The sequence below is a fragment of the Periplaneta americana genome, chromosome 3 (genome assembly GCF_040183065.1).
Source record: "Periplaneta americana isolate PAMFEO1 chromosome 3, P.americana_PAMFEO1_priV1, whole genome shotgun sequence".
NCBI lineage: Eukaryota > Metazoa > Arthropoda > Insecta > Blattodea > Blattidae > Periplaneta > Periplaneta americana.
The window spans coordinates 74847392-74872693 of NC_091119.1; the positions used below are offsets into that span (position 1 = coordinate 74847392).

The window sequence follows — 25302 nt, forward strand, 5'->3', positions numbered from 1 at the left end:
TTCTGTTAAATGTCGCCAAAGGGTCATACTCGTTGTTCTCGTTGTCCTCTTCAGTGTGTGCGGTAGCCGTTGTCTCAGGAAATTCACTGGATGTTTCTTGTTCAGCTAGAAGACAATGTAATTCTGAGTTGAAACCTTCATAATACACTGTTTGCTAACTATGAAAAGGATAAATAGGTATAATAGTCCGGATCAGCTTACTTCAAATCCTAAGGGTGAAACCTAACCATTTTCCCCCCCATTACTACATATGCTAGTGAATTATGGTGATTTTCTAGTTTGGAGGTTGAATTTTCTTTTGCCAACTTCATTTCGAATTTCGATACTAACAAATACTACAAATGGTAGTGATTCTGTAACTGGTATGTTGGCAGCTGAGACAACTATCGACAATATTTCTCGGTACTGGAGATCGATGAAATTAAAATTGTGCTAGATTTCTGAGCCAGTTACTGGAAGCTAGTGAAATTTGAACATACTAATAATTAATTAATATCAGTATTAATATTAATACATATTAGTTATTTTATGTGTTGCGTTTTGGTTATAATTCAAGATTATAGTCAGGTAAGTTTTCGAAGTTAGTACTAATAATTTTCACGTGGTCAAACAAAATATATTTTTAGGTTAGGTCTCGTGAGCCAATTGTTTAGTCAAACCAATGAATATCGTATTTGCCAGACAAAATACTTGACATGTTGATCCCTTTCCCGTATAGGTTGCCTATGAAAATATGTTACAAAGCATTGAATTATTTAGAATAACCTTCCAACATAAAGTATGGTAAGTACATAAGTCATGTAGTACGAAGGATCGTGTGATATCTGGTAACAGTTGGCAACACTGACAAGACGGCAATATTTGCTGTTTAGGAACTGTTCTTATGTGACCCTCACTATACTGTCCGGCCGAATGGTTATGTTGCATCCCGGTTTGTACCACTCGTTTCTCCTGTCCTCTCTGAAAGGGCTAGTGCCTGAGTCGTTAGGCTCTTCTCTGCAAATATTTTCTATACGGGACTGGAAGTTTGCGCAGCATTATACAGTTGTTTAAAGTAATTTAAAAAAAGGTCCTCGTAAGTAAGTAAATGTCATGTGATTTCCCCCGTTTTGACGACCATGTGACAACCATTCGGATGGACAATAGCATGACAACATGTACGTCACCAAACTGTTAACAGTAAGTGAATTATAAAAGTGAAGGCTGAAAGGAAATCAAAAGATGAAGCACATATCTACGGTTACTTCTAATATAGTTATAACCTCAAAGAAAAATAAACCCAGGGAGCTGAAATAAAGGAAGTTTAGACTTTAATTACAAATGAAGTTAATTTATCCATATTCTTTTATTTACAGATGGCTCCTAAATGTTGTATGTCTGTGTGTATCAGCAATTACCAGAGTGCTATAAATGAGTGTTATGTTACAGTTCTCAAATTTATAACTGAAAAGGATAAGTTATGTGGCTAGAAGCTACTCGTATACCACAAATGTCTTCGCGTTAACAAAGCATTCAGTTGTGTGTATTAAACACTTAGGAGTAAACGAATTAGAGACGGATCTTTATTTAGTCGGATCCCCTATTATAATAACATCACCTTGGCATACAAGAAACAATAAAAATTCCAAGCAAGAAAATAATAGGCTTATTTTTAAAGTAGATTCATTGAGAGATAGTAGTATTCAATGGTTTTATGAATGTAAACGACATTTCATACAAGTTGAGAGGATGCGAAGGCATTTCTTTCCCCTTCTACTTGCCCTCATTTCGTCAGTGACAGACTGTTAGCTGTTACCTCTTATACTTGCACCCCCCCCCCCCCAAGCTGTACACACTAGCAAATAAAACATTAAATATAGTACATAAGTGCACATAATATACAGTGTCACAGTTATTTGACAATTACTTGTTACAGTATATTTTAGTATCGCTCTTACAATATTTTCAACTAATAATTAAATAGGTTAAGGAGTGTTAGTTTGTATTATGAAGTCAGGGGAAGCGACACAGTGCAGAATTTCCCAGTGTGTATGCTGTAGATTAGCAACTAGCGGTGGAGAAAACTTTTATCTTCTGTTGTCAGTGACTTTTAATGTGCCTGTTAATATAAACAGCAATCAATTCAATATAAACGCTTAGTGTGGGCTTTCAAAATATAGGCTAGAGTCCCAGTAAACACTTTCAGAAATAAAATTTGTCACTATGTAGAAAATTAATTAGTCGAACGTTTGTAAGATGGACAGTAGCACCTTTCCCTGTGTGAGTAGAGGGGTAAGCTTATCAATCAAACTGAAATGGGGTTTATAATAAAGGAACACTTTCAAGAAATCAAAATTTAGATAACATGGAAGAAGAATGGAAGACGTTAACAGACATTTTAAGAAAGATTGCACTTGAAAATATTGGCCTAAAAATTCTAGGCGAAGTATAAAAACAGGGATATGGGATGAAGATATCAAAAAGGTGATAAATGATAAACGAGAAGGGTATCTCCGATTTTTACAGTTCGTGCATAATAAAAGTATGTGTATAATTTAAAATGCTAAGTCTCGTCACGAATATGGGGAGTAAACTAAGACACCATCTGGGCAATGGGTGGACATAAGAGCGCTACAACTCACTACAAATGTCTTAGCATATCAATAGTATAAGTAAGAAAACCTGACAAGTCACGTTTTACTGTTTTTACAGGACAGCAAGTTAAAAGTTTCAAGATCCATTACATTGTATTATCTTTGGTTGCGTGAGTGAGTTGTTGAAATTTTAAAGGAAAATAAACTAGAGGTGGCATACTCTGCAATTGTTTGTGAACTTAAACTAACCAGTGGCGGTTACTCGGGGGAGGGAAGGGAGGAACGTCCTCCTCAAATTTTTCTTCTTTTGAAAGTAAATACCAAATGAAACATATGCTTTGAAATTCAAGGAAGATCCGATAATTTTTAAGTTCACAGCTGTAAGAAAACCTCGGTTGATCGAGTTTTTAACGACGCGCACTCATGTGATACCAGAAAACTGTGAGAAGGATGCGAGATTGTTTGTGTGGAGGAATGTCAATCCATTCCTCCTTTAGTGCAGAAAGCACACATAGACAACAGCGCGCTAGCGGCCAAAGAAAGAAGCAGAGTTCTAAAGCAAGTAAATGAACGGATAGGGAGGAGATCCTCCTCTGAATCAGTGCATGGGCGGGATAGAAACCGACTGGTCTTGCAGCAAGCTCGCTACCGCTGCCATATAACGATGCTGCATTCAACCAGACTATAACACATCTAGGAGGAAACACAATAAAAACAGTTTTAACGCAAAGCTATGAAAGACACCATGTAATTTTTTTTAAATATAGATCAAAATATATTATTCATTGCACTTTATAAAAGCTACTATTCATGGTTTGAAACTTTCGAGGATATCTGAAAGTTGAAGTTGGATTTATATAAAACAAAGAGGAAGTAGTTCTACATTAGTATTGCAGATCTTTTTGGCCCCTGAAATTCACTTCCATTCATTGTCTGCTAGACAGGACAACAGCCAAGTTGTCAGTTTTGCACAAATATCTTTGAAATTGAAAGTACTGCAAACTACATTATTTTTAACATAAAAAAATTAATCAGCCACTGGCAGCTTTGAACAATAATGGTAGTACGACTTCACAAGAACTGGCATTCTTTAAAATCATGTGATATTGAACTTGTAAACTGTACATATGTGACAACCCAGACCACGTGGGTGGGTGCAGTTTTCTCGCTTTCCTAAGAGATTATTTCTCATTCTCATTTCCGTAAAACGGTTCCGGTTACGTGTTAGTAGGTGGTCTCTTCCAACACGTGTGATGCTGTAGTGTGCGTGAAAAATGCTGTGAGGTTGTGAATTTCCTTGTAATTGTTAATTTGTGCAATTATTTAACAATGAATGGAAGTGAAAACATATTATATTTTGGACAATTTAGGAAACTCAGTTTACAAAAACAGATTATTGCTATACAAAAGGGAGGAAGGCCAACCCCAACCCCAACACTACCTGGTCTTACATGTATGCGTATAAGCTAATTTGTAGCATGTTTCTCTCAAGAAGGTATCATTTTGCGCTGTTAATTTCTTTTCTCCTCTTAAGAAATATGCAGGAGCCGCCATTGAAACTAACATTTCCTACCACTACTTCCTCTCTATTCGCAAGGGGGTAAAGACATATGTGAGAAAATCTATACGCGAAGAGTGAATGTCACAGTCGGCAGTTTTGAAAATGAAAAACCTTTTATTAAGGAACTGTCCCAACAATTTCGATTTTACGATGTCGTCATGGACGAGTTTCACAATCAAAATGGGAAGGTCACTCTGCACTTTAAATTACAGATGAGTAGTTAATTTTTTTTTTTCTAAATATTCAATGTATTTAGTTACTGCTTTCCTACTTTGAAATATTACTACGCGGCACTGTTGTGAACAATAACTTACCTGCAGGAGGAGCCGGAGTAGATGGTATGGTCTGCGTCCTTGCATGGTTGTTTTCGATCATCTTGGTTACCTGTGTTGCTGCGTCGGTCTTCTTTTTCGTCACTGCTGTTTCTATGAGAAAAAAAAAAGTAATAGGCCCTTGAATATTCTAATTTCCAGATACAATAAACTGCGCATACTTAGAGACATAGAGCATAGGTCACAAGCTATTGCTAAGGGACTTATTGAAATTCGTTCTATTTCGAGTGTTGTAGTATACCGTTCTGAAATGCACTTGAGAAAATACGAAGAAATTGGATTTGTTGTATGATATCACGGCCGACTTGATGCTCGCTTCGCTTCTCCTTTACCGGGCTTGACAATTCATTTTGATCCCTGTGTTAAAGCTGTAATCGAGAAAATATGAAATTCCCGCCAGATGGCACTGACTCCCAAGGTTCACTGAGGAATGTGTGTATGGTTTCTTGTACGATTATAATTAGTAATATTGCGTTTCTTTCTACTGGTATGAGAGTTTATTGTGATATAATTCAAAATGACATATTATTGTGTACTATATTGTGCTTCGAATAGAAAAAAAGAGTGGAGGAGCAATATCATTCCACGAATTTTCGAGTGACAGGAAAAGATGATTATATTTCGTGACCATAATATTGTACGAAATGGAAATATAAAAATTGGAGTTGTATCCTGCGAAGAGGTGGAAAAATTCAAATATTTTATTTTACTTTAGTAGGTTATTTTACGACGCTTTAACAACATCTTAGGCTATTTAGCGTCTGCATGAGATGAAGGTGATAATGCCGGTGAAGTGAGTCCAAGGTCCAACACCGAAAGTTACCCAGCATTTGCTCATATTGGGTTGAGGGAAAACCTTGGAAAAGCCTCAACCAGGTAACTTGCCCCGAACGGGAATCGAACCCGGGCCATCTGGTTTCGCAGCTAGACGCGCTAACCATTACTCCACAGGTGTGGACAAAAATTCAAATATCTTGGAGCAACAGTGACAAATATAAATGATACTCGGGAGAAAATTAAACGCAGAATAAATATGGGAATGCCTCTTATTATTCGGTTGAGAAGCTTTTGTCATCTAGTCTGCTGTCAAAACATCGGAAAGTTATAATCTATAAACACAGTTATATTACCGGTTGTTCTGTATGGTTGTGAAACTTGGACTCTCATTTTGAGAGAGAAACAGAGATTAAGGGTGTTTGAGAATAAGGTTCTTAGAAAAATATTTGGAGTTAAGAGCGATGGAATTAGAGGAGAATGGAGGAAGTTACATAACGCAGAACTGCACGCATTGTATTCTTCACCTGACATAATTAGGAACATTAAATCCAGATGTTTGAGATGGACAGGGAATGTAGTATGTATGGGCGAATTCAGATATGCATATAGGGTGTTAGTTGGGAGGCCAGAGGAAATAAGACCTTTGGGGAGGCCGAGACGTAGATGGGAGGATAATATTAAAATGGATTTGAGGGAGGTGGGATATGATGATAGGGACTGGATTAATCTTGCATAGGATAGGGACCGATGGCGGGCTTATGTGAGGGCGGCAATGAACCTCCGTGTTCCTTAAAAGCCATAAGTAAGTATGTAAGGGAAAGATGCGGAAATGGCATAAAGTGATTTCATGCCGAGACCTTGTTCCTAAAGCAACTCCCCATATTCAGTCGTTTGTAGTTTACATTTCAGGGAAGAAGATTATTCTAATAAAACTAAATGCTGTGCCAACAATATTCCCTCATTATCCTAGGTATAAAGTGACACGTATCAGAAGATCATGACGAACAGTTACTAAAACTGATCTCCCTCCACCCAAGAAACGCAAATCTTTTAGTAATATTGGTTTTTCACTATTTGAACAAGATGTTCCGAGTGGCTCAGCATCGGTTAATAACATTCCCTTCTTGCCAGTTGAAAATGACCATAAAGCGACGCAAATAGACGTTATCAATTTTGTGGAGCTAAAAAGAAATAATTAACAGACTGAATGTGAAAATTACACAACTTAATCAGGTGTTACAAGAGAAGCAAGATGGGATAACGAAAACAACCGAAAAACTCCAACTAATTGAAAGAGATCCATTACATGAAGAACAGGAAAATGTATGGAAAGAGGCCGATGAAGGCAGTATTCATGCAAAATTGATTCTAGACCAGCTGCTTAATCAACGAAAGAGAATACCAAACAAGAATATATTAGAAAATTTGTGTTCAGAAATTGAGCCGTTACTGTGTAGATGCCCTCTCTTGCAATGCCAATTTCTGATGAAGACGGCCAAAACCGACTTGCTAATATCATTACTGTGAAATTTGTTAGGCCCCCTTCTAGATAACATTGCAGCAGCTTTAACTGAAAAGCTTGTTCCTTCGAAGAATGCGGCTTATAATCCACTAAGTCGCAAAATCTTGAAACTATGATTCTTGAATCTGCACTATCAAGTGGAATGTATCAGTGCAGTGAGTGAAATTATAAAACTCAGTACAAGTTATGTAAATAATTACCCTAGTGATTACTTTGAAATCGCAATTTAGCGTAGGGGTGCTACTCAGCGAATGAACTACAAAATTACGCCTCTGTCATCATGTTACTTAAACTGAACAGGTTACTATGTGGTACCTTCCCTGCTTTTAAACTCACGCTTTTACCATAATTAACAGAAGTAAACATAATAATACTTATTATTTTCTTATTTATTATTTATAAGTGTTATTATTACTCTTTAATCATTTATTTTAATTCATATTGAGTATTTCTTCTGTGAACACCAGAGCTTGGCAGAGAGCGCCTCGTGGTGGAATTGAGAAATTATCCAATTTCAAGAAAATATTACTATTGTCAAGGCCGTATACAAAAAACCGAAGGGAACATCAAGTCGCCCGTGGTGATATAAACGACCCAGTTGAGAAGGACAGAACTGAAAATTTAAAGTTTTGAGGAAATACATTTTATAGCAATATGTTGCTGTGAGAAACCAAAGGATCGTTAAAATTACTCCAGAATTCTGTTAATAATGTTTCATATAGCTATACTATAAGTTTCAATTAATTAAAATGTCTTAAATGGATTTCAAAGAGATGCGCTATCACCTTTACTTTTTTAACTTTGCTCTAGAGTATGCTATTAGGAAAGTCCAGGATAACAGAGAGGGTTTGGAATTGAACGGGTTACATGAGCTGCTTGTCTATGTGGATGGTGTGAATATGTTAGAAGAAAATCCACAACGATTAGGGAAAATACGGGAATTTTACTTGAAGATAGTAAAGAGGTAGGTTTGGAAGTAAATCCCGAAAAGACAAAGTAGGCTATATGATTATGACTCGTGATGAGAATATTGTACTAAATGGAAATATGTTGTTGTTGTTGTCTAGTGCCTTGCATTTGGCAATGAAGCCATTAGCAGTCGTGCTTTCCAATACTTTTGAACTGTAGTTTCTTCTGATCTTAATGTTTCACAGGTCTTCAAGTGGTCTTCATTCATTTCTGCTGGATCGTTACACAAGACACATATGGGTGAAGCTGAGATACCTGTTCTGTAGAGATGACTTGCTAGACAGTCATGATTTGTCAATAGTCTGAAGGCTGCAACTGCTGTTTTCCTTGGTCTCTGGGGGATTATATCTGGGTAGGAAAGTAGTGTAATCGATTTTTTGTCTTTAGCATTTGATTCTATTTCTTGTAGGTATGAATGAGAAAATTTTGTAGTGATCAAGCGTTTTATTGAGGAATATGAGAAATTAAATTTAGATTTTTGTTTTATTGTTGTGCCTTTCTTGGCAAGTGTGTCTGCTGTTTCATTCCCAATGACTCCACAGTGTGCTGGAATCCATTGAACACGGACAATCTTATTAACTTTTTGGAGTTGTGTTAACATTTTGTAGCATTCTCTTATTTTTGTTGACTTCTTTGTAGCATTTGAACATATTCCCTGAATTGCAGCTTTAGAATCTGAAAGAATTACTGTCTTGTTATATTTATTTAAGGGAAGATTTAATAATTGTCGGAGAGCAATGTGTATAGCCTCTATTTCACCATCATAATTTGTTGTGTCTCTGCCAACAGAATGATAAAAGGAAAAATGTGTACATGTAACTCCAGCTCGAGTAAGGTTTTCTGTGGTTGTGGAAATATAAAAATGGTAAATTTACCCTTTGAAGAGGTGGAAAAATTCAAATACCTGGGAGCAACAGTAACAAATATAAATTATACTCGGGAGGAAATTTAACACAGAATAAATATGGGAAATACATGTTATTATTCGGTTGAGAAGCTTTTATCATCCATTCTGCTGTCAAAAAAATCTGAAAGTTGGTATTTATAAAACAGTTATATTACCGGTTCTTCTTTATGGTTGTGAAACTTGGACTCTCACTTTAAGAGAGGAACATAGGTTAAGGGTGTTTGAGAATAAGATTCTTAGGAAAATATTTGGGGCTAAGAGGGATGAAGTTACAGGAGAATGGAGAATGTTACATAACACAGAACTGCACGCATTGTATTCTTCATTTGACATAATTAAGAACATGATATCCAGACCTTTGAGATGGGCAGCGCATGTAGCACATATGGGCGAATCCAGAAATGCATATAGAGTGTTAGTTGGGAGGCCGGAGGGAAAAAGACCTTTGGGGAGGCCGAGACGTAGATGGGAGGATAATATTAAAAGGATTTGAAGGATGTGAGATATGATAGAGACTGGATTAATCTTGCTGAGGATAGGGACCGATGGCGGGCTTATGTGAGGGCGGCAATGAACCTCCAGGTTTCTTAAAAGCCAGTAAGTATGTAAGTAAATATTCATGCATTTAGTTACTGCTTTCCTACTTTGAAATATTACTATGCGGCACTGTTGTGAACAATAACTTACCTGCAGGAGCAGTAGTTGGTGTTGTCTGCGTCCCTGCGTTGGTTGTCATCATCACCTCGGGCAGCTGTGTTGCTGCGTCCTTCTTCCCCTTCCTCACTGCTGTTTATATAAGAAAAAAGTAATAGGCCCTTGAATATTCTAATTTCCAGATACATTAAACTGCGCATGGTCAGAGACATAGGGCATAGATCACAAGCTATCGCTAAGGGACTTAGGCCTACTGAAATTCGTTCTGTTTCGAGTGCTGTATTATATCGTTCTGAAATGCAGTAGAGAAAATACGAAGAAAATGGATTTGTTGAATAAGTGATATAAATGACCCATTTGAGAAGGAAACAACTGACAATTTAAAGTTTTGAGGAAACTACATTTTAAAGCTATATGTTTCTGTGAGAAACCAAAGGATCGTTGAAATTACTCCAGAATTCTGTTAATATTTCATATAGCTATATTATAAGTTTCAATTAAGTAAAATGTGTTAATTGAATTTCAAGGAGATGCACTATCACCTTTACTTTTTAACTTTGCTCTAGAGCAGCGGTCATCAAAACACTGCACGCTTGGGCTAGCGTCGCTTACCCGCGGACAAGACACAGCCCTAGCGTGCAATCGTCGCTGCTGGCGGGTATACTGTCTCTCTATCCCTTCTGCACGACGGAGCAGAGTTCCTTACCCTCCATGCACTCTACCCATTTCAGCGAATGCTGACGACCACTGCTCTAGAGTATGCCATTAGGAAAGTCCAGGATAACAGAGAGGGTTTGGAATTGAACGGGTTACATAAGCTGCTTGTCTATGCGGATGACGTGAATTTGTTAGGCGAAAATCCACAAACGATTAGGAAAAATACGGGAATATTACTTAAAGGAAGTAAAGAGATAGGTTTGAAAGTAAATCCCGAAAAGACAAAGTATATGATTATGTCTCGTGACGAGAATATTGTACGAAATGGAAATATAAAAATTGGAGATTTATCTTTCGAAGAGGTGGAAAAATTCAAATATCTTGGAGCAACAGTAACAAATATAAATTATACTGGGGAAGAAATTAAACACAGAATAAATATGGGAAATGCCTGTTATTATTCGGCTGAGAAGCTTTTATCATCCAGTCTGCAGCCAAAAAATCTGAAAGTTAGTATTTATAAACAGTTATATTACCGGTTGTTCTTTATGGTTGTGAAACTTGGAATCTCACTTTGAGAGAGCAACATAGGTTAAGGGTATTTGAGAATAAGGTCTTAGGAAAATATTTGGGGCTAAGAGGGATGAAGTTACAGGAGAATGGAGAAAGTTACACAACACAGAACTGCACGCATTGTATTCTTCACCTGACATAATTAGGAACATTAAATCCAGACGTTTGAGATGGGCAGGGCATGTAGACATATGGGCGAATCCAGAAATGCAAATAGAGTGTTAGTTGGGAGGCCAGAGGGAAAAAGACCTTTGGGGAGGCCGAGACGTAGATGGGAGGATAATATTAAAAGGATTTGAAGGAGATGGGATATGATGATAGAGACTGGATTAATCTTGCTCAGGATAGGGACCGATGGCGGGCTTATGTGAGGACGGCAATAAACCTGCGGGTTACTTAAAATCCAGTATGTAACCAAGTAAGTAAAATCATTGTATTTGGATACTGCTTCCCTACTTTGAAATATTACTACGCGGCACTGATGTGAACAATATTCTAACTTACCTTTAGGAGCAGTAGTTGGTATTGTCTGCTTCCCGGGTTTGGTGGTCATCATCACCTCGGGCATCTGTGTTGATGCGTCTCTTTTCTCCTTCTTCTTCACTGCTGTTTCTATAAAAAAAAAGCAATAGGCCCTTGATTATTCTAATTTCCAGATACAATAAACTGCGCATGCTCAGAGACATAGTGCATAGATACACAAGCTATCGCTAAGGGACTTACTGAAATTCGTTCTGTTTCGAGTGTTGTCGTTACTGTTCTGAAATGCACTTGATAAAATACGAACAAAGTGGATTCGTTGTATAAATGATATAAACGACCTATTTGAGAAAGAAACGACTGAAAATTTAAAGTTTTGAGGAAACTGCATTTTAAAGCAATATGTTGCTGTGAGACACCAAAGGATCGTTGAAATTACTCCAGAATTCTGTTAATAATGTACAATGGATGAAATACTCAAACAAATAGAAGCTGAAGCAATCAAAGTCGGTCTGGAAATTAACAATGATAAAACTAAATACATGTATAATATGAATAATGACAATACTAATAAGATTAATTTAAATGATACTAATTTTGATAGAGTCTCCTGTTTTAAGTATCTGGGTTCCGCGGTGAAAGACAATAATGATGTTATGACTGATATAAAAGAGAAGATTGCAGCTGGGAATCGAGGTCTTTGGGCATTGAATAAAACTATGAAGTCCAAGTGTATCTCAAGAAAAGCTAAAATAAGAATATATAAAACTATTATTAAACAAATAGTAGTTTATGGAAGTGAAACCTGGACTCTATCTGAAAGGGCAATAAAGATCTTAAATGCCTGGGAAAGGAAAGTATTACGGAAAATCTCTGGGCCTACTTATGAGCAAGGGTTTTGGCGAATCAGAACAAATGCTGAGTTATATGAATTATATAAAGATATTAACATTGTTGTTGACATAAAACTCGGAAGGTTAGAGTGGCTGGGACACATAGCCAGGACGTAGAACAATTGCACACCTAAAACTCTACTAGATGCATTGCCAGTAGGAAGAAGGAAAGTTGGATGACCTAAATTGAGATGGCTGGATGATGTTCAGACTGACCTAACAAAAGTTGGTATTAGAAGATGGAGAACACGAGCATTAGACAGGAGTGATTGGTCGGATGTTCTGAGGGAGGCTAAGGCTAAACTACAAGGGACGTAATGCCGATGATGATGATGATGATGATGGTGATGATCATGATGATGATGATGATATGATGATGATGATGATGATATGAGGATGATGAGGAATATTTCATTTAGTTATACTATACTTTTCAATTAAGTTAAATGTGTTAATTGGATTTTTCACAGCAACATGAAGCTTAAAATTTCAGGTTTATCATAAGTAAAAACGAACCATTACTTGGGAGATATTTTGTCTTCTTTAAACAAAATAAAAAATGATGCAAAAGACGGTTATGAAAAAAAAAGTTCTCTAAAACATAATCTTAATGTTATTATGCTCATAAACTAATATGACCAGCGTACTTGCTAATAACATTTCCTGAAAAATGACCATTAAACAATACAAGGCAAAAAATGCAAATAAATGCAAAATAAAAGTAAACATAGACTATATTGGTTCGTGTTAAAATGGAACGAGTTTATATTGGGTATCCTGCATTGTCTGTGATCTCAGAAAAAATTATATTTTATCAATTTCCAGCCCTAATCATCACTCATTAACTCTCTACTATTTTCCTACGTCCTTTCCGATATTCCCATCACATCCACTCTGTTTCTTGTCATTGCTTCAAGTTTTCCATCTTACCTCGTAGCCCAGAAGTACTGGCATTCGTCGTCGATCCTCCTTGTTGCTGTCCGTTGTACGTCATGACGGGTCCTTCCCCAGTATCCCCCACCCGGACATCCGATTGGGGGGATAGTTTACGTCCGGAGTTTTTTACCAGGGAAAGATCCATCATGCAATTTTATTCGATACATTCTTCTTGGGATAGATGGATGAATGCGGAAGCCTCCCATTGCTTTCCGCACACCACTCTCTCTTTCGCATCTTAAAAGATCCCAGGGGGCCCCGGCGTGGAGGTGAGGAGAGTGGATTTGACTAATTAGACCCTCCGGACTTCATCGAAATTCACCGCAAGGGTTAAATATCAGTTCCATCAGGGTTTTTGACCCGATCAGAGACCGGGAAATCCTAATTAGCCTTTGCCCCCCTAAGTCTAAAGCACTACAAAGATGTTAAATATTATGTTTTATTTAACGACGCTCGCAAATGCAGACGTTATATCAGCGTCACCGGATGTGCCGGAAATTTGTCTCGCAGGAGTTCTTTTATATGCCAGTAAATCTACTGACATGAGCCTGTCGCATTTAGGCACACTTAAATGCCATCGACCTGGCCCGCGATCGAACCCGCAGTCTTGGGCATAGAAGGCCAGCGCTATACCAACTCGCCAACCAGGTCGACCATTACAAAGAACATCATTGTTAAAATGACCAACTAAGATCCTTATCGAAGGTGACACCAAGAAAGTTAGTCTTCAAGGATGATATAAGATTAAAGTTATGTCATTGAAATACTTATTTACTTACAAATGACTTTTAAGGAACCCGAAGGTTCATTGCCGCCGTCACATAAGCCCGCCATTGGTCCCTATCCTATGCAAGATTAATCCACTCTCTATCATGTCATTGAAATATTAGACATTTAAAATTAACATTATTACTAAGAAATAAACATGAAGTTTTGTCTACATTACTAATAGGCTAAAGTTATTAGAACGACACCATTTTTAAAATCAAAATAGTACATTATGCAACGAGCCTATAATGATAGTAATTAAGACGTGAGTATGTTTGTTTATGAAACTCGCTTGCGCTCGTTTCATAATTTTCATACGAGCGTCTTAATTACCATTATATGCAAGTTTCATACGACTTTTTATGCTCGACCATATTTCTAACTTGAAATTATTCAGAAGTATCAATTTTATTTGTATCTGACTGAAGATCGGAAGTGACCTTGTGTGTAGCTCGTAAATTGTGAGATGTGCGCAGAGGCGAAAGTATTGATTTTTTCCGAAGAACAATAATGTCATTGATCTCGATGTAATGTAGAGAATAACATGAACTAATTTTGATATAACCTGGAAATTGGATTAGAATTGAAAAACGAGATGACAAATTGAATTTATTTGAATATTATTTACAATTAACGCTAATTATTATAGTAACAGAACATAACCTTCTGCGACAGTATTGGATTTCCAGCCTCTGTGACGTTTTCCTCGTTGTCTTTCGATTGCATATCCGAGAATAATCGAAAACCTAAACTTTAATGAATAGGTGTACTTTAATGACATGCATTAACCCATTACTACATAAAGTTATTAATAACTTGAAAAATGCGTTTCTGAGTTTAAGTTTGCTAGTTTGTGATTTAAGAATGCTTTCTTACCACTTTTATCTTTATTTACTTTCTGGGATAAGAATTAAGGACCGTCCCATAAATAGGACGCTATGCATAATGGTCAGTGACAGTAGCTGAATAGAATAACCCCTCTTTTAGTTCCAATAGTATTTATGTATTTATTATGTAGCAAATACATATACACATATTAGAATCAGTGGTTCAACTGCCCTCCTCACACAAGCCTACGCATTGCACAACACTACTGTATTTTGTGTGGTAAGGGTAGAAACATTTAGGGTGGAGTCCAATTTGACACTTGCTGCAGATGGACTTTGCTTTCTCTGTACAATTAGCATACCTTCGCAGAGTTTCATTTTCAACTGGCCAGTGGTGTTGACCATCAAATCTTATGTCTCCTGATGGAATGGGAACAATTTTTCCTTAGTGGGAACTCACCCCATGCCTTTTCAGTATTGTAAAAGCCAGGAGACGGCAAAAGTTGAGGAGCGGTTCTGAAGAGTTTTGAGGCTTCATTTTTCTGTACAGAAACCAAGCATTTACTATGGCAACATCAAGAAAATAAGCGAAGATGGACCACCACTCTGTTGTTGCCGCTGTTGCTAACATCGGTACTGCCAACGCTGGTGTTGCTGTTTCTGTGCTAGCGCTGGTACTGCTGTTGCTGCTAGTGATGATGCTGCTATTGCTGCTGCTAGCGCTGGTGCTGATGGTGGTGATTGTAAAAAAATTCGTCGCTCTACAGCCCATGAAGGGCCAAGACCGACCAGCCTGCTGCTGGTCTCACGTCCACATGCCGAAACAGAGGTGGACAATCATCCAACCAGAATGGCAGTATCGTGTGGTTAGCACAATGATTTCCCCCCTAGCCATTATAGCTGGTTTCCGAAACCGGATTTTCGCTACCTATCGTAGCTCCACAAATGCATGATGGTGCTGGGTGGGCACCGGTCCCATACACTGGCCGAAATTTCATGAAAAAAATTCTTGCCCCATGAGGACTCGAACCAGTGCGCATTCCGTAACACGAATCCGAGGCAGGATGTCTTAGACCACAATGCCACGGCGCGGTACGTTGGTGGTTGTAGTAGTAATAATAGTACTTGTAGTTGTAGTAGTACGATGGCCTTCTACCTGGAATTACCTTCCCTGTCTTGGAAATGTTCATATATTAGCTTTCTTCTCTTTGGGCGGCATTAACTTGTGCAAGAAACCTCAGCTCCATTTTTGTCTAATGTACTTTCAAAATCATTTGTTGCAGCTTTTATGTTAGAAGACTCTGGCATACTTTCATCAACAATATCATCTTCATTATCATCATTACATTTTTTTTTTTTTGTAATTCCGCTTTACTAAGTAGCATTTTACCGCCAAGATTATTCAAATAAGCCTCATGCTCGTCATCCGATTTATCACTGTATTTATTTGTATCATGGAAATCTTCTGGAGGGGTCACATATATTAGACTCTCATTATTATTATTTTGATTTTCCATTAACCCCAGAATTTCACTCTCGGTTAGACTGGAAATAAAACAATGTAATGGAAACCATATACATATTATAAAGAATACCATAGGAGTGCACACTGCATGGCGTCCTATTTTTAGGACGGCACTTTATTTCACCTTGTACCTAGCAATATATAAGAAAATTTTATTGTTGTTATATACCACATGAAAACTGAAGTATTCAACTCATCACGTGAAAATAAAAATCAGATTTCTGTACCATCATTACAGAATAACTAAGAATCAACTTACACGCGGTGCGTCACAAAATACTGTTATTCCTGCCATCTTGTAAAAAATTAGCTGGTATGAACAAATGTTCGCGCGGAATTCAAACACTGCAACACCATAATACAATGTAATAATTTACCTTCTAAACAATGCCTCCAACTGTACTAAACAAGAAAAAGTTCCATAGAAATCAGTATTTTACGCATGTCCCATTTTTAGGACGCTATGCAGTAATGGGTTAAAGGATTGCTACCAGGTGTATAATTACTACGTTTTGGCATGGTCGAGCATAAATATCATTAATTAATTTTCAGTTTGCGAAATACCTAGATGCTATACAGGAAGAAGCTGAAGTGAATTTTTTTTTTTTTTTTTTTTTTTTTTTTTTTTGCGTATCTGTATATACTCGTAGATCTGTGGCTGATACTTTTGTACGCAGTTTGGAACTGCTATGTTGCCTAAACTCCAAAAGAAACAAAACCCTACATACTGTTTCATCGTCGTTAAAATCTACATATTTTCACACATTCGACCGCGCAAGCTATAAGAAAATCGGTAAAAAGTAATTTCAAGAATTAAGGAGAATTGCCGGTTCCAGACTTTATGAAAATACAATAATTTAACATGAATATTCTCAAACCAAAAGTCTTATATTTCTAGGTAAATGATCTCAAACCCTCAGATTCTTACTACTGCAATGCTGACTAGGAATACTGCTGGAGTAATAGTTCATGCTAACCTAAAAAAAGAAAATGAATGCCGCAAGATCTTACCTTGTTGGCGAAACGTTTATCATACCATCATTAATTCCGTTGGGTATCCGATTCCTTTGTCTGGTATCCTGATATAGCCAGATGTTCGGCTGGGTTAGTTGCAGCATCCCACTCGATGGGCTGCATGAAACATTTTAGAGTTCTTTCTTTGAAAATTCTCTCTGTCGCAGGTGCAGGAGATGTCTTTGTAGACCTACAATAATGCAATAACTTCGATGATCTAATGAATTAATTACATGTAGATTCCTGGAATTGTTTCGAAAGTTCTGAAAGAATTACAAAGACGCGTAAAATTTGCAGAGCCCTTGGAATGTAATTTAACACAGCTAGTGATAACCGGCGTAGATGGGGTAGGGAAAGGGTCTAGTGTGCTGTGGATGTGAGTTTGATTACACTCCGGCTGTAATTATATAAAATCCGGTACTTAATTATTCTGCTCGGTGGGATGAATATGTTCCTTTTTAATTGCTACAAATTTGTTATAATTATCTAGTTTTAGAGCGGAATTCTGTAGCTTCTTTTCTGCTTCTGCATTTAGCCTGTTTCGATCATTTGTTTTCATGGATAAATACGCAGAGAATTCAGATATGAAACTAATTAAGATTATAAAATAGAATAGAATGTTTTATTTTCGCTGGCAGAGTTAAGGCCATAAGGCCTTCTCTTCCACTCAACCAGCTTTAATCAATACAATACATATTTAAATTACGAATATTTACATGACACTTAAAATGTTCTCCGGCAATACTCTTCAGTTAAGTTTTAACGACTAATACATGTTTATTTAAATTTAGATGAACCTATAAGATAAAGTAGTACCGGTAACTTAATTTATGAGCTAATTTAATTCAGTCAACTATAATTAATTTGAGATAGCTAGTAAAATGGTGAGAATTAATTTAATATTAGTTTACTAGAACTATGTTATAGGGAGAAAAAATATTACATCTAAAAATATATTTATATAATGATAATATTAATGTAATTAAATTTTGCCATTAGAGGTGTTGTAATCTATTTAGATAAATTAATGATAATAATAAGAATGGACAGATGTTAGTTTCATTATAAGTAACAAATATTAATCAGTCATTAATCTGTTAAGTAAGAATTTGTGTAATTTTGACCTAAATGAAGTTATTGTCCAACAATCCCTTACATCACTCGGAAACGAGTTCCAATTTCTAGCAACTGAAACTGTATAAGATGAAGAATATAAAGATGTCTTGTGGTAAGGTATAATGAGTAAATTGTTATGTTGAGACCTGGAATTTAGCTGATGATATGCGGATAAATATATATTATATTCTTTTCTAGATCTTTAATAGTATTAATAATAATGAAATATGATTTTTAATATTCATTTTATAATATTATGATTACATTATAATAATTATTATTTGTGATGTTTCAAAATTTAAGTGATTCGACTTTGTATACTTTTTTCAGTAGGCCTAATCTCCAAATTTAAAATAATATTTAAATATAATTTACGATTCACCGAATTCCACACTTTCACAAGCGCTGCATTATACGATTTATTTTGTTCGTATTTATTGATAAGGAAGAATGGTCATAAAACAATATAATGTATTAAAAACATAAAACCTCATTGTCCTCAGTAATTTTAAATAGTGTCGCGATTTCGATAGTTTTTTAAACGTGCTTGTCCAATCGAGGCTTAATTATCAGTCTCCAATATACATATATTTTATTCCTAAAATCGCTATTGACGCTACAAAACGTAAAAGCTTTTATTCCCTACTTATTGTTGCAGTTTTGAAACAGGAATTGTAATATAACTTAGAAAACTTACCTCAATGGGAAGAAGTTCATCCTGGTTGTTCCGTGGAAATCGAACCCAGCTCCTCATTTCACATTACGCTCCATAAAACGTCATCTTTGCTTGCTTTAATCGAAATCAAAACTCAAAATGGCGATTCAATATGTCATTTACATTGTTGAAGACGGTATTGTTCCGCGTTGAGAGATGAACGTCGATTACATAGAGAATGAAAAAATGGAACTAGTGTGAATGAGTAGGAGCCACTGCCTGCTGGATCACAGCCAAAGGAGTGGTAGGAGCTGTAGACAAGAAAATTGATAGTACTTGTGTTGTAAGAGTAATCAACCGGCCGCAAAGGAGTTTAAATATTCTTGTTTTCATATTTTATGTTTAGAACGTATTTTTAAGTTTTCTAAAGTAATTGATACAACAACGTAGCTACATTATTTATGATGCAGTTACATATTGTATTAATGTTACTTGATTTTTATCAGTATAAAATCACAAACCTTTACTTATTGCGAGAATATTAATTTCAAAACTCTTTGGTTTAGAGATCTTCTTCCTCTTCTTTTATTAATAATTCTGTAGCTGAAACTTCATTCTATGCCTACTATGTTGGCTGCGTTTGGAATAGGATTTGAACTTTAATGTTGCGACTGTGTTCTTCCCACGTGTTGGTCTGTGTATTCGGTTTTCAAAAAATTAAATTTCTTTGCTTGTGTTCCCATTTTCTCAAGAACAATTGAAAGTAGACCGTTTTTTATCATGCTACTTGATGTCAGTAATGTGATTTAACGTACTAATATAAAATATGAATCAGAAACATCTATAGGAGTCAAAAGTCTTTCAAATAGTAATACAGTAGAAACAGGTTAATTCGACATTTGATAATTGGAATAAATGTCTATTTCCCTAGTAGTTACTTTTGAAACCAACATTGATAATTGACTTTGCACTCAAATTTACGAATCTTAGGCCTAAATTTTTTAAAACCCAATAATTCTTTCGTAAATGTCGGTCAAGGCGTGTAGATTTGTACAAAAAAATACCTACAAAAATTTTCTATATAAAGATTTTTTGTATTACTTCCATTTTTGTCTAACAATTTTTTTAGGGATGGGAAGGTAATTAGAAATAATTCTCTCCATTTCGTATTGATTTTATACCATTTTGTAAAAATCGTTTTATTTTTCGGCAGTCTTATACAAATATCATAATTATTGCTCCTTTCCAGTGGTTAATATTTTTCATTACTCAGAACACTAGCCTTTCTTTGTTGGTCATAGTGATCGCATAAGTTTACTAAAAATTTGGTAAGGGTAGGTTTTACATGTAAATAGAGTTGAATGCAAGCTATTACTATTTTTCAGCTCTCGGCCCACAAACGCGTAAGAACTCCGCTACTTAAAATTTATTTGCGTGGGAGATGGCAACAAACAAAAAATGAGTAATAATTTAAACATATATATATATATATATCTTTATTTGAGTAATAGATATATTTATGTAATATTTTATCATTGTCATAAATGTCCGCCATCTTAGCTCTGTGGTCGCGTATCTGCCTTCAACTATACGGTCTGGATTCTATTCCCGGCGAGATCAGAAATTTTCATGTAAAATTTCTACCTCGGGTCTAGAAGAGATGGCGGTGCACAACTTCTAATTACTAAATTGCGCACCAATATGCCTTGGTTAAATCTCAAATCACTCCGCAGTGCATATGAAGAGAAGGCATATGTCACTGATGATAGTGATTTGTCCACCGGATGGGAACGTTAAGCCTTGCGACCCCCTTGGTGCCATTCGACAGGAATACGCTATGTGTCGGCAAGGGGTTTCCCCTTCTCCCTTCCGTACCCATTCCCTACACTTTACTTACACATACACTCCCTCTAGTAGCCTACATTACTTAACTCTTCACAAATACTTATCATGAACAGTGTGGCCCGCCGAAGTGGTGTGCAAATTGAAAATGGGTCACAGTGCTGCCATCTATCCACAATATGCGGATCCCGAATCACGTAAGTGAAGTCGATAGGCATTAGACACACACACGCATCATTGTCATGATTAACCAAAAATGGTAGACAAGAATGCTGTTGTTGGTAGCCTTGTAAGTTAAACTTACAACCAACGAGTTAGAAAGAGATTAGGCTATAGCATAGACTTGCTAAATAACCGCTAGACCAGTAGAGGGGACTGTTGAAATCTCCTTGGTCAGATTAGACTCTGACTGGACTCGTACTGCACTTCTTTTCAACTGAATAATGTGAATGAGCATTACTGTAATGAACGATATCTGCTCACTGGCGCTAGTGTTATACTCCCAAATTGAACAGCCGACGGGCGGCCATTTGTTTGGTTGAGCTGAATAAGTATGGTTCGTTTATGTGCTATTTTTAATTGCAGTAATGCAAGGAATACTCTTCTAGTAAAAGAGTTCCTAGACTTTTGTTCCTAAAAAGTGTTGGACCACAAACGTCAGCGTTTAATTTCTTGCCTCATGTGCAATTGTGGCTGCGATCTGAAAGGAGGGGTGCATGATGAACTGCTTTATTGATGTCAAGTTTTTTTTTTTTCCATTGTATAGTAGATGTGCTTCTTTTCCTCAGGAATTAATGCAGATAAGACATAAGCGTCTGACGACTTCCGGTTGTTGCTCTGAGCGCCACTCGTGGGTTCGTGGCTGAATGCGAAAACATCCATGGAGTAAAATCAACCCCCGGCCATAAGCTTGAAATGGTGGAACCAAAAAGGTGTACTAGTATGGCCGTCAAATTGTCCATAGTTCATATTTTTTTCGGTGTGTTTATCAGCTGTTTTGTTCGTATTACTATATTACGATTACATATTGTTTCGTGTTGTTGTGAATATTTCAAAATAAGCTAATGTTCTGTTCGGCTCAAATGTAGAATATGTCCGTTGATATGTTCCCTTATGCTTTAACATATGAAGGAATGCCAACATCCTTCTTGATAAGAGAAAGAATGTGGAAATGAAGTGTTCAGTCCATGTCACAACCATAACACTTTTAATAAATATAGGCTACAGTAAAACATACATTGATATAATAATCTGCTAATAGTCCTGTTACCTCCAGATCCATTCTAATCCATTTACGTATGACCAAAACCGATAGTAGCAATTTAATATTTGGCAATTGGCGGTGTCTACCAAATCTATATAGATTTCAAACAAGCGTACGACAGCATAAATCAGAAGCAAATTTATAGGATTATGCAAGAATTTGTTATTCCATGTAAACTTATAAAATTAGTACAAACAGTGATAAAAGGAACAATAGTTCAGGTGAAAATTCAAACTCAATTAACAGACCCCTTTAACATAGAGCAGGGACTCCAACAAGGCGATGGGCTGGCCCCATGCCTGTTCAACTTAGTACTGGAATATGCAATAAGAAAGCTCTCTATCAATATGAAAAGTACTCTGGACTTCCAGACCACTCAAGTAATCGGCTATGCGGATGATATATACATATCAAGTAGAAATATCAAGGCAATAAACGAAACCTACAATGAATTGAAAGAGGCCACTAAGGTCTTAATATCAATCTAACCAAAACACGTGGCAATGATTCAAGCAAGTTCTAAAATTACAAATAGCCGGGAACTTATGATCGGTGAACCAGAGATAACCGTGGTTGATAGTTTTGACTACTTAGGCTCAAGGATTACCAATAATAATGTCCTTTTTAATGAGATCCAAAAGCGAATAAGATCGGCCAATAAAACTTATTCCCTACACCAGGTTATGAGTAATCGGGACGTCCACATGACAACTAAAATAAGACTTTATAAAACACTCATAAGAACTGTTCTCATGTGTGGCTGCGAAACATGGTCTCTTACCAGAAGGGCTGAGAAAGCTATTGGTAGCTTTGAAAGGAAAATACTTAGGAAAATATTTGGACCTGTAAACAAAAATCAGGAATATAAGATACGAAATAATAAAGAACTTCATAGAGAATACGATATACTCACCCATATAAAATTGAAAAAACTCCAATGGGCAGGTCACTTACAAAGATTACCTTTGGGTCGTCTACCAAAAAAAGCCGTTATTGTTAGAGCTAGTTTTCATGGAAATCGCCATCCAGGATGACCCATGAAGAGATGGGATGATAATATCAGGGAGGATGAGGCTAGTCTACTACATTGCAGAGATTGGAAACTGGCAGCGCAAAATAGAGATTTATGGAGGCAAAAAATTCGGCAGGTCAAGGTTCAAACATGAGCTGTAGAACCATTGGATGGATGGAATTGGCGGTATTTCGCGGTGGACGTCATATCCGTCGCACCGATTTCAAGCATATGTGACTTGAAGTATTCCCTCCTTTCTTTTTATCCTCTCAGAGTAAAATACATATTCAAGCATTAACCTATACTGATATGCAATTTATTTACACTGATGTACAATTAATGTGTCACCTACAATCATTTTCTATATGCTATTTATTAATACTGATGTATGATTAATGTGTCACCTATCTACTTCTTTGAAGGCAAAACTAAACTGTCTATAATTTATTTTATTACAGTGTTTTCTCAATCGTCGAATAATAACAAATGAATGTCACCTATAACAAATGAATAACACCCAGTGACGGCTGATTGACTGAGACAAGTGAGGCCAGGTCTCAGTCACTTGCCTTAATTGAAATCAAATTTTGTGTTTTTATATAATATATTAGTCATTTGAATGAAGCACATATCGCTGTAGAAGTATTTGAAAACTTTGTGATGGACATAGACCTGTTTTGCAGTAAAATTTGTTCCTGAGGCCAGGATCGCTCGTGTCGGGTCTGGTTTCTGCATTTCGTATGTTTTCGCGGGCTTTGAGGTTGCACTTGAAACAGTGTAACTAAGACAATTCGTCTGGCCTCGTGGTGTGGGTATAGCAGTGGTGACTTGTCTTCCTAAATAGGCCATAAATAACATAAAAATTCCCGCTGTTTAGCAGGCAGACACCACACTGTTCTCTCCCCTTATGTCTTAGTTTATGGCTTAAGCGAGAGTGTGTGGTGTAAGGTAGAGTTGATCACACTTCGTAAAGTTACAGGAATTGAGTATAGGGTTCTTGAGAATAAGAAGTCGTCAAACTGTGGTATAAGTATTGTATTGGAGAATAGGTAGTAATACAGTTGAATGTGTTGTAGACTACATCGACGGCTTAATGTCAAAGAATACTAACTCCAAAATCACAACTTTTCAGGAGAGGCAAAAACAGTTTAATTGTGTACATTTTCTTATGTTACTGCTTTAATTTAAGAGATATGTTGATAAAATTTAAACCATATATATAGAATATAACCTTAAAGACAATACAATACATATTTTCTAGAAATATTTAATATTGTCTTAAAAATTAACAAATTTTGGAGATAGTGTTCTTTGTTACTAACACGAAGCGTTCAATTTAGTAGATAGTGTTAAAAATAAATGCCAAAATATTGAATTTAAACACTCTAATAAAAAATTATAGATCTATTTGACAATGCAAATTAATAAATTTAACTTATTGTGGAGAGCTGCAATTATCATATTTCTTCTTCTTTATAAAGGAACATTATCTAAACTCAAAACATATCAGCATTATTATAAAAGTGCCAGTTAATATTGTTTATAAAGCATAAAAGCATAATGTTATCATTATTAGATTAATTTATACTATTATCTGAAATAATAATTTTAACAGTGCACTTATAAAATAATAAAAGAGTAATGTTATCTTCAATTTACATTGCATTTTAGAACAACAGTGTTTTTAAATAGTTGCTAATGTTACGCTCCTTTAATTTACCACAGCTGATGAGGGATTTGGACGAAAAAGTTATTTATCTAATGATCAATTTATTTGAAAAAATAGCAACGTCTACAAATTCAGTTGATTTAAAAGTCTGTCTGCACGTAATAAAAAGAAAATACACACTTAGCTCAGAATGTATACCCTAAATGACATTGAAAAAATTATAATCTGAATATATTACATTTTATTTGATTCAGTATTCGTTTTGAGTAGTATCAATATCCATACCTCTCATACAAATATTTAAAATTTCTTCTTGATTTTATAATCACTCATTGCTCTTCATTTTGAGATTCTTCTACTACGATTTCCTGTTCTCCATTTTTAAACTGTTGTAAAAAATGGTAATTTCCTGGTATAATGTTCTGTTTACATAGTTGCAATACATTATTCATTTTCTAATCTTGTATATTTTCAGTGCACCATGATGCTTTGGTTTAAGCTTAAGATAATCCAGCCTAAATCCACGTGTAATCTTCCTCTATACCTTGAATTTATGGAATTCTTCATCATAGTTGTATTTAAAAAAAATACTGGAACCACACTATATCCAGCCATCTACAATGTTTCCATTAGTGTCAAGTTTCTTGTTCTTTATTGATGTCTTCTGAATTTCTCTTACATCATTACATTACTCTGTTCCACTTCTATTTTGGATACAGCTCTAACTATTGTATACCACTCTGATGGATCAAATATTTCTGTATATTTTGCTGTTT

General features: G+C 36.0%; 1 long non-coding RNA gene across 4 annotated transcripts in view; it reads left to right on the top strand.

The window, feature by feature from the left end:
- The window catches only part of LOC138696177 (uncharacterized), a 127931-nt gene that overhangs the window by 71718 nt on the left and 30911 nt on the right, over window positions 1–25302 (top strand). Inside the window, exon 5 of one of the 4 annotated variants that reach the window (XR_011331269.1) lies at window positions 21370–21983. The exons of 1 other annotated variant lie outside the window; for it this stretch is intronic. This is a non-coding gene — a long non-coding RNA (uncharacterized lncRNA). Of the gene's footprint in view, window positions 1–21369; window positions 21984–25302 lie in introns of those variants that run through there. 2 more of the 4 variants (XR_011331268.1, XR_011331265.1) reach the window with 2 other exon arrangements.